The 16,129-nt window shown below is 46.1% G+C and overlaps 1 long non-coding RNA gene across 1 annotated transcript; it reads left to right on the top strand.

The window, feature by feature from the left end:
* The first annotated feature begins 617 nt into the window (after positions 1-617).
* Positions 618-15,696, top strand: LOC118171857. Its single transcript, XR_004753433.1, has 3 exons — positions 618-995; positions 8,670-8,773; positions 15,443-15,696. It is a non-coding gene; the product is annotated as an uncharacterized LOC118171857 (long non-coding RNA).
* The last annotated feature ends 433 nt before the right edge of the window (positions 15,697-16,129 follow it).

Genomic DNA, 16,129 nt, shown 5'->3' with positions numbered 1-16,129 from the left:
GGGTTTCCCCCAGCTTTGCTGCTGCCTTTCCAGGTACTGAGGAGCATCCTCTGTGGCCAGGGCTGGGTACGTGGGACTTGGAGGAGGCTGGGCAGGCTGCACAGATAGATGTAATAGGCCCAGAAGCTTGTGGCCCCTGGGGTCCTTGCTGAATTCTCTTAGAGCGAAGTCCTTTAGCTGTGGGGCTGCTGGTGGGGCAGGCCCTATTTATTCATGTTCTAGATGGGTTCAATTGCAAAGTCTTTGCGGCCAGGACTGTTTTCAATCTGGTGCCTGTGCCCAGAATAACAGGAGCAGGATGTCAGTGGGAGCCTTCAGAGCTGCTGCAGCACAAATGCTCATCAGTCACTAACAGATAATGTTTCCTGTCTCCAGCTTTTAAGAGAGCCTTGTGGCCCGAGTGAATAGGAGCCTTCCTCTCCCTTTCACTGTTGCGGTCTCCAGTTCAGGCAGGTACAACGGGAGGGCCTGCTTGCTGCTCCATCACCTCTGGATGCTCTCTGGGAGCCATCAGGGAGACCCGGTAGCTCTTGAGAGAGAAAATCACACACCCAGAAAGGCTCGGGCGACGACCAGGTGCCCTACGCCTCGGGAGAGCAGCGCTATCCGCGGCTCTGCCCAGGGGTGCTGCCTGGACACCGGCCAGGCCTGGGCGAGATGGCCGGGCAGAGCGCGGCGAGGGAGCCGGGAGGAAGGAAATGAAGTCAGCGCTGTGACCCGCACCAGCTGCACGCTCGCACTCTGCCGCGAGCTCATTACCCCCTGACCGCGCGGTGCCCCGAGGTGCTGCTCCAGCTGCTGGGGGGCTGCCAAGCCTGGCACGGGTCCGGCCTCTTCTCGAAGCTCCCTTCCAGTGCCAGGCAGCTCCTTCCCCAGGGCCCGGGTGGAGCGGTGGTGGCCGAATGAGTAACGCCAGAATCTCGCTGCATGGAGACGTGCACGGCTCAGCGCCATCCCTCGCGGGTCTGTGCGGCAGCCAGTGCTGAAAATGTTGGGTGAGTAGCGATCCCAGAAAATAATTGCATTATCTGGATGTGGTAAGTTGAGTGGTTTAACAGTATGTCCACCGAGTATAACCAGTAAGTGGCTGCTTACAACAGCCTGCTGCTGGGACAGCCAAGCCATGTCGCTGCGGCAACGAGGGAGTCCTAGACTCATAGAACAGCTTGGGTTAGAAGGGACCCTAAAGAGCACGCAGTTCCAACCCCCCTGCCATGGGCAGGATGCCACCCACTAGATCAGGTTGCCCAGGGCCTCATCCAACCTGGTCTTAAACGCCTCCATGGATGAGGCATCCACAACCTCTCTGGACAGCCTGTTCCAGTGCCTCACCACCCTCTGAGTGAAGAATTTCCTCATAAGATCTAATCTAAATTTCCCCTCTCTTTTAGTTTAAAACCATTGCCCCTTGAGCTGTCATTAGTTCCCGTCCCTGCTGGCGGCGGCGCTGGGATAATCGCAAACCTGGTCCCGGCGCCGTGGCTGGGGCAGGAGGAGGTGAGATCAGCCAGGCGGTGCTGCAGGAGCTGCAGACACAAGGAGATGAGGTGAAAGGGATGGAGCTTGGCCTCTTCACGACTTCTAGTAGCACTGGTTTGCTCAAAAAAGTAGCAGCTGGAATGAGAGCAGCTGCAGCTGCAGGGTAGGAGGCCAAAGGAGAAAGAGGCAAGAGGAGGGAAGGCCGCTGCTAGGAGATTGACTCAGTGAAGCCAGCTGCAGATCTCTCGTGGCTTTTTTTGTTTGTTTGTTTTGTTTTTTAATTGATTTTTATACTAACAGACAATTAAACTGATTTTTTTTAATGTTTCTCATATGGTGAGTCATTTCCTGGGAGTGGGAGGGAAAGAGAATTTTTCTCAAAGCTTCAAAACAGTGTTTTGGGGTTGGGGTTGAGGGGCTGAGGGCTCATTCTTTGCTGGCTTGCTTGCTTTCAGTGAAACAGCTACGTTAAAACAAGCATGATAGCAAAAGCCCGAGGCTGACAGCCCTTAAACCTCTGCCAGAGTTGCTATTTGCTCACAGAAATGGGTGGCCATATAACGGGTGGCCCAAGGCAGCGCACAGGGGAAGGGCTGGTACCTGCTAAAGCAGCCAGGCAGCAGGCTGACGTGTCACCAGATTCACCCGCGGACGCTGATGCTTTTTCCAGCTCCTGCACGTCACTGGTGTCAGTGCCTGTCTGCTGCGCAGCGCCCTGACCTTTCATCTGGTTTACACATTGAAATGGACTGTTTTGGCAGTGGTTTCCAGTTTAGCAAGCCACATGCCTTTGGAGTGTAGTGGATGTAGGGCAAAGCTGGCTATTGTCCGCAGAGCTTACGTGTTAGTAAATGCTGTTGGTCTGGGGAAGCCTAGTGTGAAGCAGTAGTGAGTCTGGTGAGTCTGGATCTTTTTTTTTTTTTTTTTTTTTTTTTTTTTCTCTGAAGCTGTAAGTAAAATATGCTTGTTAGCTCTTTGACTAATAAAAGTGGTCATCTGCAATCAAGCTAATTTGCTGGAGATTAGAGCCTAATTAAAACCAAAGAAGCGAGAGGGCTGCCAGCCTCAGAGCTAAGCACACACACAGAGCAGTATGCAGTGACAACCAAGAGATGCTCTGGCTTTTTGACAAGAAGCAGCAACTATCCACCTTGAAGGACAAGCCGCACCACCCCGGAGCTCCCACGCACCAACTGCACCCCATCCTGTCCTGCCTGTGCGCTCAGGACAGGCAAATCCCTGTCGTGGTGGAACAAACAGCAAAAACTTCCCTTGACATCAGTGGGTCCTGGACTCATCTCGTGGCCTTTTTTGTTTGTTTGTTACGCACGTCCTGTAGTGCTTGGCGTGCAGAATGTTTTACACAGTTTCTCAATGGAAAAGAAAGAAAACATACACTTTGAGAGCTGCTGCTTGTACGTCACGCAGTTGGCATGGTTGGTCTTGGTTGAGCATTGGCATAATTATGCTGGAAGTCAGAGTCAGTGCGGTTATTTCAGATCTGGAGAGGCTTATCTCAATGCAATATTTAGCCTGTTGTCATCCCTAAATGGTATGCCATTAAGCCACTGGCTTGGGGGGGAAGAAAATTTTTAAAGGGTGCTCATTGATGCAATGAACATGGTAGGAAATCCCAAAAGGCGTGCAGGAAGCAAGCCTGATCCTGCCTCCTCCCATCTTCTAGTCCCTTCTTATATGGTGCGGGTGCTTGCTAGGACCCCTAGCACTGCTTAGAGTGCAGTAACACCTTGGGAACTCAACAGACACATGGGCAACATCAGGCCCTGGTAAAATGCAGCTTGTCTTGTGATAACAGCTTGAGTCTTATTCACAACAGATTGTATTAACCCATGCTCAGCTAAACTGGGTAGGGGTGGCGATTTCATATTGTAAAATAAAAAGAAGCAGGAGAATACTGATGACTAATTTCCTCCAAATGACGTCATGTAGGTCACCTTCATCATAGGTTGTTTGTTTTGCTGATTAGTCTTTAGGTAGATATTCATATATCAGCTATTATTTTCCGCTGTGAATTGTGGTTTTCTGCCCAGCAGCAAGTTCAATTTCCAGGGTAATGGGGAAGCCAACTCCTTTCTAACTACGCAAAAGATGAACTGTGTTTCCTGCAACTTTAATGTCTGATGTTACTAGTTGAGTAATAGCCGGACACAGCAGTGTCTTCTGTAAGGAAATATGCCAACAGTTGTTGCTTAGAAGTGAATAGAAAATGCTTTTTTTATTTAAAAAAAGTCTTGAATGACTTGAAGCTGCAATAACAGTCCCTTCCAGGCAAAGCTTACCCTTCCCATCAACAGGATGCATTGCTCTATTTAAGCAAGCAATAATGTTGTTTTTAGTCACCACTGCACATGCTTTGCTTCCTGCTGGGGGTATTGCACAAAAAAAAAAAAATTGAATATATTGCATATCAGATAACTAATTCATTGTTTATTTACAGATGTTATATACAGAGATGTTTTCTAATACCATCTGTGTGTAAAGAAAATATCTTTATAATTAGCCAGTGTGATCTGTTTATTGGCTGCATGAGCTACAACAAAATTAAGGAGAGCACCCTCTAAATGAAAGACTGCACAGCTCTGTCAGTATTAGCAGAGCCATGTCTATTTAGGGTCTCATTTTTCTGACCGTAAGTCAGGAGCATTTTACTGTCAGAAAACATTCATTCTTGTGGTACAAGACCTTTCCCCTACAGTCTCCCAGTTGCTTAAAAGGCAATTACTGGGAGCAGTGGCAAGATTTAGCCGAAGGCCTTCTGCATTTGCCCCCTGCTAATGATCTGCTGGGATCCTGTCATCTGCCAAAACATAAGCATAGCTCAGTGACTGTGATGTCTGTCACTGCTTCCTTACTTGCATTAACTGTTTATTTCATGGCTGACTTCCCATTGTGCAGTTAGTTTCTCCTTGCCAGGCTGTACTAACGAACAGAGAACAGATCCTGAGCTCTCTGTCTTGCAGGGGAAAGGCACCAGGGCTGAAAGCAGCGGAGCCGCTCGCTTTGACCCTGGCCTGAGGAGGCCCCGTGTCCACCTGCAGGTAAATGTCCTGGGGCTTCTCTTGCAGCCGAGCAAGTGCGGCTGCTGACATTCTCCTAGAAGAAATTAACATTTCAATCATCCTTGCATTACAGAAATGGGGTGTCTGTCACGGTGCTGAAGCAATAGGAGTTGGTGGCAGTGCCCCGTGCCCCATGCTATCAGGCCGTATGGAGGCCTCATGGCAGGGAGGCCGGAGCTCTGCAGGCACATTCACTGAGATGCTGGGGGAGGAATCCAGGCCGGAGACAGCTTTTGGGCCTGCAAATGCCAGTCAGGGCTGTGCTGTTGCCTCAATTTATTTATAAGTTTGTACCTATCTTTCTATCCTTATGCTTGAACTCCAAAGTAAGGCTGAACATGTGGTGAAGGGCCTGAAACACAAGTCCTGTGAGGAGCAGCCGAGGGAACTGGGGTTGTTTAGTCTGGGGAAGAGGAGGCTCAGGGGAGACTTTATTGCTCTCTACAACCACCTGAAACGAGGTTGTGGGGAGCTGGGGGTCGGCCTCTTCTCACAAATAACTGGTAATAGGACTAGAGGGAATGGCCTCAAGTTACACCAGGGGATGTTTAGGTTGGAAATGAGGAGACAGTTCTCAGAAAGAGCAGTCAGGCATTGGAACGGGTTGCCCAGGGAAGTGGTGGAGTCACCGTCCCTTGGGATGTTCAAGGAAAGGTTGGACGTGGTGCTTAGGGACATGGTTTAGTGCATGACATTGGTAGTAGGGGGATAGTTGGACCAGATGACCTTGGAGGTCTTTTCCAACCTTAATGATTCTATGATTCTATCCACTGGCACAGCCCATTTTAATGTTCTCCTGTCGGGCTGTCTCCACCTAGGACTGGGAAGGGGGTACTATGCCACCATCTAACCCCGAGCTTCCTTCTTCCTGTGACTCAGGAGCCTTCCTTCAGGCTGGTGGAGGCAGCAATGAACTCACAGCCAGGCTGCACCGTGCTGTGACCCCACGCCAGGAGCGGAGAGGGCTCCCGGGTCAAACGAAACGGTGCGTGTACAGGGGAAAAAGGCCCCAGGGGAGCCTTGTCCTTGAGCCTTTATCCTCTTGCCACCTGAATGAATTCCCTGAACACTTCAGTTCAAGCCATGCTCAGCTCCTTTATCATTTACGCCCCTTTTCCATCCTGTTTGTTCCGTCAGCCAGATCTTTCACTGTGGGTATCTGACCCGGTTTCACTCATTTCCGTGAAGATCGGCCAAGTCTCCCAGGCTGGGGAAGCGGGTCACTGTGCGTGGCGTAGGCCGGGGCTTTGGCAGCAGGAGTCCTTCCCTCTTTCCTAGCCGAGAAGCCTTCCCGCTGACACGTGGAGCTGCCTTTCCACCTCCCCGGACAGTCGCTGGCTTCTGCAGGAGGAACGGTGTGAGGAACAGGAGGCTCTGGTGACTCAACAGCTGTGTGAAGCGCGCCTAAGTGAGTTCAGATAAATTTAACTCGGGGCTTGCTTTGTTTGAAAAGCTTCAGACGTGAAGCAAAAGCAGCAGATTGTGGCTCCCCAGCCAGGGGGTGACTGCCAAACGGATGCGCTGCAGCAAGCGCTTACAAGAAACAAATGTATCCGAGATGGAGAAATAATCCTTCTGTTAAAAATTACTGCAAACAAAGCTGCAAATGTTGCCATCACGGTGGAAGCTTGAACTGTGACAGAGTGGATTTTCCATCCCTCAGAAAACTACTTTTTGGCCAAAACTAGGAAGCAGCAAGCTTTCTATTCAAAAAGAAAAAAAAAAAAAAAAAAAAAAAAAAAAAAAAAAAAAAAAAAAAAAGCCACAGATCTACCCTTTCAATCCACTTTCTTTTTAGACAGTCTAAAATTATGCTTAGAGTTGTATTTATTAAGCTAAATGCTCTGCAGAGACCCAGTCCAGAAAAACAGGAAAGTAACCTAGTGTACATGGACAATTTTGCTCATTTAATGGAACTACTGGACTGTTTCAAGTTAAACGCCAGGATAAATACTGAATCAGTTCAGAGCCAACATTTGTCCAATTTCTGTAAGAAAAAAAAATCCATCCCATTTCAGCACAACTAAAGAAGTGCATTGAACTTTAACTGGTTTGTTTTTGAAATATAGACAGTAATTGTAACTTGTGAAAATAGACACCTCCCAGGCTGGGTGCTTGGAAATGAACAGCAAAGTTCAGGTACTGACGTTTCCTGTAAAACAAATGAGCCCCACTTCATCATAATCTACTGTGGCACTACTCCCTAGAGTAAACGGCAAGTATTTTTCTTGGTAAAGTGTGAATGACTCAGCCCAAAAGGGTTTTTTCCTCCAGTCCCCAAGTGACCAACAGGCAGGAAGAGGAAAACAGCGTGTTTCACATGGGAAGTTTTCCAGGGTCTTCCTGAACTTGTCAGACTTTCCTCCTCTGCTTTCCAACTCTGCAGTACTTTTACTGCAAGTTGGTGTTGGCTATGTTTAGACTTGAAAGCAATAGTAAGTGGACTAGCAGACGCATAGACCGTTCCTGGTCTACCTTTTCCACAGTGCCTTCACTAGCAGATTAACTTCAGCGTCAAGATGCCATGAGCAAGCCCCCTGGTCTGGAAAAGAGCTCTGGCATTTAACGTGGCTGCTGAAAGCCTCGCTGATGCGAATAAGGCAGCCTGTGAGAAAGGGGGGGTCTCCTCTCAGTAACTGGAGCACCGAGAAGACCTGTCTGCTGTGACCGCTCTGAGGAGCTGTGAGCATCATCTCCTATGGCATTTGTGGAATCCAGCCTTTATTAACCACTGACAGCCACTGTGAGCACCAAACTCCCTTTTATTTACTAGTGAGACATCCAGGTTCTTGTTGTGGGAGAATAAGGAATGTGTACTTAGCTGTAGTACAGCTTTCAGCAAATTGTGACCATCACAGAATTGTTCCAATTACTCCATCATTATATATATAATTAATACGTGAAAGCCAAGGCAGTCAAACATATGCTTTGGGTTTTATCTTCTGCACAAGCCCCTAATCTTTCCTCAGGAAATTACCATATGGTTTATCTGTACCATGGCATTAATATTTAGAACCTCAAGATTTTAGCAAAAGGAACTGGCTGTATATTGTTTTTCTTTCATATAAATGTAGTTGTTGTTACCTCATTAACTATTTAGGATCTGGCAGGTTATCGCAATGAGCTTAGCTTGACAGAATCACAGGGTTGTAGCCCCTGAAGGAAAATGCCATTGTTCTCCTCAAAGGAAGCAGTAACAAACCTTTAATTAGATATGTTTGGCAAGAAGTTATGAAATAACTATTAAGCTGATTTACATGTCTTTATTTCATTCATGTTGCCTTATCTAAATGCATACTTAACGTTAATCTGCTATCACAGTAACTTGGATTATTTTGTTTCTGGGTTTAGCATCCACATCACTGTCATTTAATTTCATTACCACTACTTCACCAGTAAATAACGAGTGTCTTTTTATCTATACACCCATTCTACTGCAGCCAAAGTGATCAGCAGCCAATCTCTTCAAAAATACCTGTCACACAAAGCTGAAGAATGACTAAGCTAGCTCCATTCATTTCTTATGTTGCCAGAGTTCATACACATAGAGTTTGCTAATTAGATACAAAAGCATGTGAGATTTTAGAAGACTGGGGACAAATCTGTCAAAAGCTTTATGCACTTCCAAAATATTTTTTTTTCAAGTAAGCGCATTTCCCCTAAAGTACCTCAGTTATAACAGCAGATGTTGCACAGCAGGTTCAGCAAAAAAGGGGAAAAAAGTTACATTTCCATTGGATGGTAAATAATATTTGTTTATTTTCTTCTGGCAATATGACTCAAAAAGAAGTGAAATGTTTAATCTCTTTTGGGAAATGCGAGCATTTTCTCCTGCTGGTCATTTTTCAGGTCCAGGCGTGGAGGGCTGACTCGTGGCTAGGGCTGGCATTTCACCGCACAGAAGCGCACTTGCTGCCTGCTCATGGCCAGCCTAAGGGGCTGTCAGAGAGACCACCTTGGTCACCCTGGCTGGCCAAAAGCCTTGGTGGTGTGTGTCACCCATAGAAAAGAAGGGGTCTGGAAATTAGAATATTAAGTGCTTCCTAAAAGGCAGGGCTGACCCGAGCATGTCCCCTGTACTCAACACTGTATTTGTTTGCAGCTCTGCAGGTGCCGAGTGTGTTGACTGGATGAGAAGCAGAGAAACGCAACCTGATAAGGACAACTGTGATGCTCTGCGTGTTGGTAGGAACAAGCAACAGCAAAGAAATGGGGTGAGGAGCCAAAAGAGCGAGAAGCAGTAGTGCTGAGAAGGCATGGGGGTTAGAGTGGGTTGCGGGCTCATGGGGAGCCAGCAGTATCATGTAGCTCTGAACAAAAAAGGGGAAAAAAAGCCAACATCATACTGGGATAGATCAGTGAAAGTACAGTCTATATGCTGTGAGATCATCCTACTACTCAGCAGGAGCTAGGCCACAGCTGGGGGACCATTTCCAGCCTGGGGCTGCGCGCTTGAGGACAGCTGTGGGTCACCTTCAGGGAGGCGAAAACAGGGATAATTCAGAAACAGAAGCTACAAGGAGAAGTTGAAGGAACTGCATTAGTTGGAAGAAATGACTGAAGAGAGAGAAGGATAAATATGTAAATAGCTGCTTTGAAGAGGAAAAAATACTATTCTTAACGCTACCTGTAGATGAGAAAGGTAGTGGTGGGTTTAAGCAATATAAACACTTAGTTCAGAAATTAAGAAAATCACTGGCAAAGGGGAAGAATGGGGCCACAATGGAGCAGGCTGCCTGAGACTGCCTCACGAGAAGCGTTTCAAGAACAGGATAAAAAATCTTTTTTCAGACTGGCATGGATTTGCTTTCAAGTAGGATAGGGACACTTCCTAAAAGGCCACTCTGTTTGCCTTTTTACGCTTCTGAGTTTGGATTGAATTGTCTTGCCTTTTCAGACAGGACAAATTACAGAATAATTTTCTAGAAAACTTCCCCTAGACTGTGAACATCAGAGTTTGATCTTTTGTAAACCACACCAACTGAAAGGCCTCAACGGAGGTAATGCCTGAGAGCTGGGTTTCTAGCCTCAAATGCATACTCCAGGTGAAAACATGTGACGTGGTTTTCAGATTTACATCCCTTTCAGGGAGTCCATGGATGGTCTCAGACTAATGGCATTTTTGGTTTGTCTGATTTGAGAAAACAGAGTTTGAGTGATGTTGAACAGAAAAAAATGATATACCTCCCACATGAAATAAAAAACATCTGTGGCCCTTCTGTGCCTATACTTGTAAAACTGAAATTCAAGCTGATTATAATAGGTTTATTCCAGTTGAATGATATGGCTTAGAGTCTGTATGTGAAGACTGTCTTCATTTGAATGACAGTTGGAAAGGTTCACATGCTTCAATAAAGCATTGCTGCTTTATTACAGACATAAGCCTAGATGTACTTTTCTATTTCAATTACATGACCAGCACTCATGAACGGGAGCCTAAGCTTTATCTCCCCTGACCTTGAAACCCCCCTGGAGGTTTATGATGAAATGAAGCATATGTTTTCCGGTGACTTCTGGAGAATGAGGAAACACAAAATACAGTGTTCTGCTTTGATTCTAGTTTTGATTTTCTCAGGAACCAATGCGATACAGCATTGGAGAACTGGGAAGGTATCTACTCTTGTTCCCTTGCCATGCACAGATGTGGCAGTGCTATGCAGATACAGAGACTGGGATCGCACACATGACAGCCTCTCCCCTGAATATTTGCGCGAGCGTAAACCAGGCGAACAGTAATTCTGGCTCTTGCTGATAAATCAGATAATCTTAGTAGTTGAGCTCCTGTAATGAATTAAATGGATGCCTACACCTCAAGTCACATTAATGACTGTGTGCTAGTGTAGACATACACAAATTAGCTTTTAATTGATAGCTTGATTACTGGTCTAGACACAGCAGTACAGAGCTCTGGCTCTGTCCATATTTTATTTGGTAGCAATAATGCTTCAGTGCTTACTCCAGTTTCTGGCCCAAATGAAGTAAGTGCACTAATTACAGCTTCCATACAGAGATCCCAAAGAGTCTTCGCAGCGTGTTTGTTACAGACCTGCTGAATGCATGGGAGCAGGGCATGAATTGGCTGCTCTCAGAAGGTGACCATGGCCCTGGTGGTGATCCCAGACATATCAGTGGAATAAAATTTTTCAGCAAAGGGACAGGGTGGAAAATGGTGGGCAAGGGCATGAATGCAAAGAGAAACACACCTGTGTGAATGTGATCATCAGAAACTACTTTGCCTTGCACCCCAAGTATTCAGCGACTGCAGATTAAATACATAAAGCAGTTTTGGTTTCTACATTTCTTTTCCGTGTGTTTTCTATTGTTTTTTTCTCTCTCTCCTTTTTTTTTCTTCTCTCTCTCATGCACTGCCTTTATGTCCATGTCTTACTATTCTTCAAGCTTCTTTTCCCTACGGCTTTCACTGCTACTTCATCTCAGTTCTTCCCAATGTAGCAATGCAGATTTACAACCCCTTTCATTTCCCAAGACACTGCTTATCGTCACAGGGCAAAAAATCAGTCTTTTCTTGCCAGGTTATGCAGCCATCCTTCCCAACACTCGTGAATGAGTCTAGATTGCCATTCCCTTGGGGACTAAACTAGATTGGGATTTATTAAACCCTTAGCCCCCTGTTTGAGTGATATATGGCTTCAGGCAGTAGGCACTAAGACGAATGCACACTGCTTCTTTGTAAAGGCACAGTAAACCATGCTACAGAGTGCATTGCCCCAGGCATTCCTAAACTACCTCATCCTGTGTCAGCAAGATGCTTTAAGAACTCTCTATGGAGCTTTCACTGCTCCATTTTCCCTCCGCTCCCACCCTGTGCATTTCAGTACAGTAAGGAAAAGATTTCGTCCTTAATTGAAATTCCTTTCATCAGCCCAGATATAGCCTGAACAAAGATACTGACATGAAAAAGCAGTCAAGAACATATCTTTAAAATGTCAATTTGCCAGTGACAAGCATAAAATGCAGTCACTGCAAATCAAGACTCCAAACCCTCCTTGTATATCACAGTTGCCCCCCTCCCTCCCCACTTTCCCTCCTGTAAGTTTTGTTGTTTGTACATTTTTGTTTTCCTTTCCACATTCTTCTCATACTGCATTCACAGCAAATGTGAGAATAGCTGGGTCTTGATTAAACTCTTGCAAGCCTTAGAGAAAGCTGTTTTAAAACCTGAATAGTGTCATTTATCTTAGACTCGTACCTCTGGAAGAAATCGATCTTTCAAGCTCTGTGGGTTTCCTCTACTATTTTTCCCTTTTTGATTCATTCTGGTAGAGTAATTGATGCACTTTTGCCCACAGAGACCTGTAAATTTAATGCTACATGGGTCTACATGGCAGGAAGTTGCTACAATCTTGCTCAGCTGCAGAAAGAAAAGTAAGAAATGCAAGTTCTTTCCACTGGCACAATGTAGGGAAGACTACACCCAACAGAAAAAACATAAGCATGGGCCATCTACTGAAGGCTATATTTAGCTTGCTTACCAAGGGTGCCTAATTTAGGTGTTACATCTTAAACTCTTGGCTGTACAGAGGCCAGTGTCTGGCGCCCTGGCAGTTTGAGCGACCTGAAGCATCCACCACCCTCGGAAGCTTCAAGGCTACACCGAGTACCAGGACCAGCTCAAGCCACCCGCTGGGGAGGCTGCCGTGTCGGACTGCCAAGGGGGGATGAACAGGCACGGCCCCAGCGCCTGCTTTGTTTATGGCAGCATCTTGGAAAGCAACACGGTGTGCTGCTGCCAACAGGGAGCCTGATCTCTGTGGGTGGAGGATCCGTTGCATCCCGGGAGTTGCAGTTACTCCCCTGACTCTCCCTTCCTCCCCGCAGTGGCAAGAGGAGCAAGCCCAGCCCTTAGAGTTCACAGTCTAGCCCTTCTTCCCTGCTCCATCCCTTCCCTCTCCTCTCCTCTTCCTCTGCAGTGGTGCTTTAGCGCTAACCTGGCACCGCTGTGCTGGGGGCAGCAACAGTAAATTTTCCTACCCAAGAAATCTGCAACTGCCTCTGTATTTCTAAAGAGCTGCTCTAAATTAAAGTTATCCACATCTTGTTACTACTCCTTAATTTTACAGGTCACTTTGACCTCTTTTTGACGTCATTGACAAGGCTTTCTCAGTGTGTCCTCATACAATTTTTCGTCTCCTCAGGAACACAAAAGTGATGTATGTCTCCAGCAAACTCTTGATGCCACCATCTGTTGGCCAGGCATTGCCTTTTTCAAACACACATCTTCCCACTACATCTGCTTCAATTGTGCTTGTGAGAGTCCTCTTCCATCCCCAAAGCAAATTCATTTTTCTCCTTCAAATCCTTCCTTCGCGCCTCTGCCAAGAAGCTGCAAAGAAGTCGCCTGTGACTTGGATGATGAGAATGCAGCAAAGCATTTCTTTATTTCCCCTGCCCCTCCGTTTGGTAGCCTCCAGTGTGATCTCTTGCCTTATGATTCAGCTGGGGAAGCGTTGCCTTTCAGCCTTGCTACTGCTTTGACACATTCTGGAATGGATCTAGAAAACACAGAGACTAACTTATATAAACAGTAGGAAACAATACTTGCACTCTTCGTGGAGTATTTGTCCAGGAAATCAGCAGAAATGCACTGAGGAGCTTCCTAGTCTGAGTTTGGAGTTTGTAAGTGGCCGTTCAATAAGATGACTGTTGCAGGCGTGCAGGTATTAGCTGTGGACTATTTATGCAGCTGAAACAATCCCACAGTTGGCCGGCAGCAGCAGGAAGCCAGGCATGGTTAATGTTTAAGATACGTAATCTTCAATGTGCTGCTGCCAGGTGTCTTACTTGGCTTCAGTCTCGCTGTCTCTGCCTATTCTTTTGTCTATCTAGCATTCAGGAAAAGGAAGCGGGATGTGAAGTGCTCTGCCCTTGTAACAGGAATGGCAAGGCTGCAGGACACAGTGGAAATAATCAAGACACAATGAAGCACTATGTGCTCCCTTTGTTTTATTCACCTTTTTGGTAGCTATTTGAAGATTTCCCCTGCTCATCTGGGGCACCTTGCCATGTCCAGCACCACCTAGTTAATGGCTGATGGTAAAGGTCTCACAGATACTTATTTTTTGATGGATTACTTCCCATCTCTTAGCGGGCTTGACAATTTGTTTATTATTAAATGCTTGCATATTCTACCCTTGCAGGCCATCTATTAGCATTTGGTGAAGAAGCAGGGTACTTCACTGAGCCTTGGTGTCATGTCAGTTACAAGGCACAGCAGTAGGGACATCTTTATTTACAGATCATTAAAAAGACGAGTTCTGCGGTAACAGGCAGAAATTGTTGTTTTTCTTGAGCTTTTTCACAGTATTTGGTCAAGTGAAAACTATGCAGACGCCTGCTGGCTGCAAAATGAAACGGAGAAGAAAGAGCAGAGGGAAGTATGGGGTTGAGGGAAAGGAGAGATGACCCAAGGGAGACTGCTGGCCCAAAGCAGTAGTATCAAGGGGAACACGTCAAGGAAAGGTCCAAAATGCTCATTCTTCAAGTAGCGGTTTCAGATGTTGACCATGAGAAATGCTCAACTGTCTGTTGCCTTTCTGTGCCCACTGTAACAGAGTACCTGGATGTAATGACACAGAAAGCAGTACAGCACCTCTGTGCGTCCTGGAAACGTTCTCATCCCAGGGAGAGTGCCAGAACTTTAGCAGAAGAGGTTGCTGAAGGAAGGAGGGAGAAACCAGTGGGGAACCAAAGCATCCCAGATCGATGGTGATGGAAGCAGCCAGCGTGAATGTCTGGTGGGCTACAGTAATTAGGAAACTCTGAGACTTGTCTAAAATGTTAGAACAAACCAAGCTCTGGGCAGTGCCAGGACAGGGGTGTATGTGAAAGAGGTGTGAAGCCACCTGTGCCTAACTTTCCACAGCTGGCCCTTCTGCAAGCTGCACAACCTGGGATCTTGGAAGGTTTGAGGCGTGGCTGCCACTGAAGCACCATGCAAATGGATGGATAAAAATTCTCTTAATTTTCACTCTTTTAAGCACTTGTGCATTGCAGGTCTCTTGACAGCTCAGGATGAAGGATACGCACTAAATAGGTGCTAATTTTAAGTCCCGATTACTTTCTTGAGCTACAAACTTATTGGCAGTGTGTTTTCAGCTTGCCATGTTGGCTTCAGTATTCAGGAACTGATTTTTTCTTACTTCTCCATCCTTCTCATCTAGCATGATCTGCTTTTGAGTCACTCCCTCTTGCTCCTTTCTTTATTTTGTCCTCCAAGACTTTGGCAAATACCAGCTTCTTGAGAAGGCACCCAGAGTGCAGGAACTATTCTATTGTATGACAGATGGGCAGATTTGAGAGCAAATGATGAGAACACTGAAGAAATTCTAATAACTAATGAGGTCTGCACGGCCTAGTTCACTCAAGGAGCAAATTTCTTGACACTTCCCCTTGGATTCCAAGAGGACGTTTTAATCTTACTGTTACAAACATGAACGAAGGACCAGGGTGGAGCCTGGGAAACATTGTCCTTTTAATTGTCTACTCTTTGGAGTAGCAATCTACTTATGATGTAACAGCCTTTGCTGTCTGGCTCTGGGCGAGTCATACTCTCTTTGAGAGGGTTCTGAGAAATGTTACTTTCAGTAGGTGGTACATGCCCAAATTCCAGCTCTTATCTTGGTTTCAGCGTGTGTGCAGTGAGAGGGACACGTAGCAGCGGCGCTAAACAGGCTCTTCTCAGATCTCATCAGCTAAATTACTTCTCAGGGCATATCCAGGTTTTTCTCAGGGCTGTATCAGTCTTTCAGCAGAATATCAATAGTGCCTCTCATAACAGTGTAGGTGGAGTTTGAGGCCGTTTGTGATCTCCTGGGAATTTTGCAGGGTTCCTCATTTCTATATTCTATATTTTCTTTATCCAGATTGTCCTATCACACTCTGTTGAGGAGGAGTCACTTCCACCATTTCATGAGGTGTCCACTGCTCTGTATGCGGGGCACATTGGCTCCGTCTCTGCCACCTGAAAGAACCCAGTTCACAACGCCAGCAGGTGGGATGTGCTTCAGGACACAGCCAGACCTCTGGGCCTCTCGCCCACCCAAGCAAGACGTGCCTGGGACACGGGTTAGAAAAATGGATGTTCTCTGTCCTCTGGAGGAAACAGGCTGTCTGTGCCAGAGGCCACCTTTCAGGCTGTTTGGAGATACACAACTGTCACCTTAACAGGCACCACAGACACAATTATGGCTGACTGAAGTTAGTTGTTTTTTAAGAATTCCACTGTCAGCAAAACTTAAGATTGATGTTGATGGGGGTTGGTCTTACTTTTGACATTCCAAAGACAAAGGAATACCATGCATGATTGACTCTTTTGTATACATTTTTGAAATAACTTTCTTAGACTTGACAAACATTAGAAGAGAATTTAGTCTCACATTTGTCATTAATGAAATGACCTTAGATCAATGCTATCATTGAGTATTTGAAACTTTGTTTCTCATAGGAACAGGGAAATAATTTCCCAAATCAGGGAAATAACACGTTGAGAGAGAGCACCATCAAGACATGAGTGCGCATGGCAGGAATTAAGTCAGGGTGGTGGTTGGATG

Source organism: Oxyura jamaicensis, chromosome 10 (genome assembly GCF_011077185.1).
Source record: "Oxyura jamaicensis isolate SHBP4307 breed ruddy duck chromosome 10, BPBGC_Ojam_1.0, whole genome shotgun sequence".
Taxonomy (NCBI): domain Eukaryota; kingdom Metazoa; phylum Chordata; class Aves; order Anseriformes; family Anatidae; genus Oxyura; species Oxyura jamaicensis.
Note: the sequence above shows the minus strand (reverse complement) of the source record. Positions and strands in the feature narration are given on the sequence as shown.